A 3,106-nucleotide genomic window follows, 5' to 3' on the forward strand; every position below is an offset into this window, starting at 1 on the left:
TAAGCTATATTCACTTTAAGTGGAGTTTTGGTAATGATCTTATTCATGATACCATGCATAACTCAGTATCATTTTCAATGGGATCTTTATGCAGACACATAATGTGTTCTATCTTCTTTGTGTCAATATTTTGGTTCTAAGTTGTTGTGGTTACAGTGTATTGTGAGCCATGGACAATATTTGATTAGAATATGGATGGTCTTTTGAAATGGGTGTTTGTGTCATGTGGAGCTATTGGATTCTACATTTAAATTGCAGTGATAGTTTGACATCTTTGGTTTCACTGACAAAGGATGTGCATTTATACCTTCTTGGTTTGGAGATTGTGACTTGACTCTTCCTTTTGGGAGCTCTTGGTTGAGTTATTTGATTGTGTTGGGGCCATGGAAGATCTTCAGTTAGGAGATGGTCATCATGATGCCTGGAGAGCTTGGTTACACAATTTAGTGAGATTTTTGGTAGTAATGTAGATTCATCATTTGATGATGGATGGTTATGGTAACATCTTGGTGCCATGGAGGACTCTTGAATCTCTGGTGAGGTATTGTTGTTTCTCTTTGGTTTTGAGTATTAATCATTCACAAGAGGTTCATGATTTTGCAAGATCGCATTCGAAGTTAGCATGGATTAATTGGTTTATGCTCATGGAGACTAGAGAGACTTGGGTGCGGCTATGAGATCTCATGTGTTTGTGATCGTGTGTTGGGATGGTGACTCTTTAATGAGGATTTCAACATAAAGACTCAGGAGCCTACACCTGGCTATGGATGTGAATCCATTATGGACCTAGAGAGAAGATTGTCATTTATTATAAGATTTATTGTTTGGTGTTGTGAGCACATGATAATCTTGTTTCCCACTCTTGGTCTACTTACCAAGTGAATGATCTAAGAGGTGTTGCCCACTTGGTTATTAGATGCATTCTTTATTGTGTATCTTATTTTCTCACGTAAGTCTTGGATATAGAAGTTCTGAGGACTTGTTGAGAAGAAGATGCATGGTTTTATGGATTTTTGTTGTTCTCTTTATTGTTGGTCTTAAACTATGGATATAATTTTGAGGATTCATTTGGAGATGTACAAGGTATGGTTTGTTGCTTTGGGCATAATTCTCTTTGTTGTGGGGATGGATGGTTTGTTTGATCTACCTTTGATATGAGAGGTTTACATATATTGTTGTCATGTTTCATTTGATTGAATGTTAGATGTTGATATCCTTTCAGTATGGAAATGGTGAAGATCTTACATTACACAACTTGGTACATGTTAGTGTGGGGCAAGGATATGGTTTGATTTGTAGGTTCTCTCTTTAGTCTTTTTTTTCTTCCTGGATGTTTGTATACACATGGTTGAGTGTGGAGAACATGGGAGATCTATGGAGATTGATGGTGAGAGAGGTATTGCACTTTTTTTTTTGTCGGATTTGCAGATCATGTGTGTTTCCTTGATACTATGTGATAGAGGAGTTAGCCACATTTACTATGTGAAGCAATATAGATAGACTTCATATGCTTTCTCTTTTTCAAATTTGACATTACTCGTGCAATGGTAGTTTCTAGATATGTTTCTATTTATCCTCTGTGATATCTTGGTTTGTTGATTACTAATGTGATAATGAGTGCATGTTTTATTGGGTTTGGATCTACAAGTTATACAGTTTCTAGGTGTGTGCAACCTATTGATTGTGGTGGGATGACTCGAATGTGGAGTGTCTATATCTATGAGATTGTTTCAATGATGATGCAGACTGTGTTAGTTGGTCTTGTTTGTGGTCATTTGTGCATTGGTATGTTTCTTTGAGATAGGGTGTTAGATATACAAAGACTTGATTGCGGGTTTACAATTAATATGTTGGCATCGTGAAGTTTTATCTATGTTGGTCTACCTTGGTTTAAGAAATGGTTAGCTTGGATGAATTGCAATTTGTTGTGGTTGCTATTCCAAGTGGTACGAGTAAGGCAGTTACTCGAGGCTTTTGTTATCATTTGAATCTGATGCTTATATTCATGTAGAGATTGGTGTAGGTTTCAATAACAGTTGGCACAGTTCACCTTGGCATGTTCCTTTTTCTTTCATATGTGGCATGTTGGAGATGTGAGGAGTTTCTTGCTTGATGGTGGTTGTTATGGTTTCTTTTGTAGGTGTCTTATTGGAGAATGAGAGCATGGTGAAGATTCAAATGGTACATGGATGGCTAAGGGATGGTTTTTCCTTGTTTGTGATTCCTATGACATGATTCCAACATCCTTGGAAAATGTCTTAAGGCACTTAGGATATATTGGAAAAATAATTTGTAATATTTAATTCTCACCATTGTTTGTAATGCATTCATAAGGGGTGATGGGTTACACTAGCAAAGGTAAAAGCAAGTTGTGAACACAAATATTTAAAATTGTTTACCCCACTTATGGATGTCTAAAACAAAATATTTTAAGACGAGTGGAAAAAAAGTGACCTATGGGCTTCTCCAAGTGGGAGTATGGAAGAGGCAACGGGTGCCTCTTAGTTTCCAATCATTTATTACATTTAATGTAATATTTATCTTGCAAGTATAGGTGTCCATGTTGGAGGGAAGGTATTGGACGCTAAACCGATGCCTTTTCGAGTTTTGTGGAGGCATTCCAAGGGTTGTGGTCATGAGTAATGAAGAGTCCTCTTTGGAAACCTTTATTGGAGTTTTTGGAGCTCTTGTCATTCTATAAATTTAACCTTTGGGTGTAGATTTTAGGTGTAATAGAAAGTGGAACAGTTGGACGAATGGCAGGCATAAGGAGGTTGTTCACATGTACATAGATGTTGCTAAGGTTGAGGCAAAGAGGAGAATGGAAATGATTGTATTGTAAGCACTTCTATTGTTGTTAATACAAGCTTGTCCTCTCTTCTTAGAGGAGATTTTTCCCGCAAGGGTTTATCCATGTAAATTCTATAAAACATATTTTGTGATTGATGAAAGTGTTGTTTTATGTCGACATTATGCCAACTGATTGTGTCTAATCAACTTTTGATTTGAGTTGTTTGTTCTGATCATCTTTTGAGTTAGTGTGATTACATGTGGCATCCTTATTTGGCTATTTGTCTCAGTTTTCTGGTAGCGTATCTGTCATTTT

The sequence above is a fragment of the Cryptomeria japonica genome, chromosome 3 (genome assembly GCF_030272615.1).
Source record: "Cryptomeria japonica chromosome 3, Sugi_1.0, whole genome shotgun sequence".
Taxonomy (NCBI): domain Eukaryota; kingdom Viridiplantae; phylum Streptophyta; class Pinopsida; order Cupressales; family Cupressaceae; genus Cryptomeria; species Cryptomeria japonica.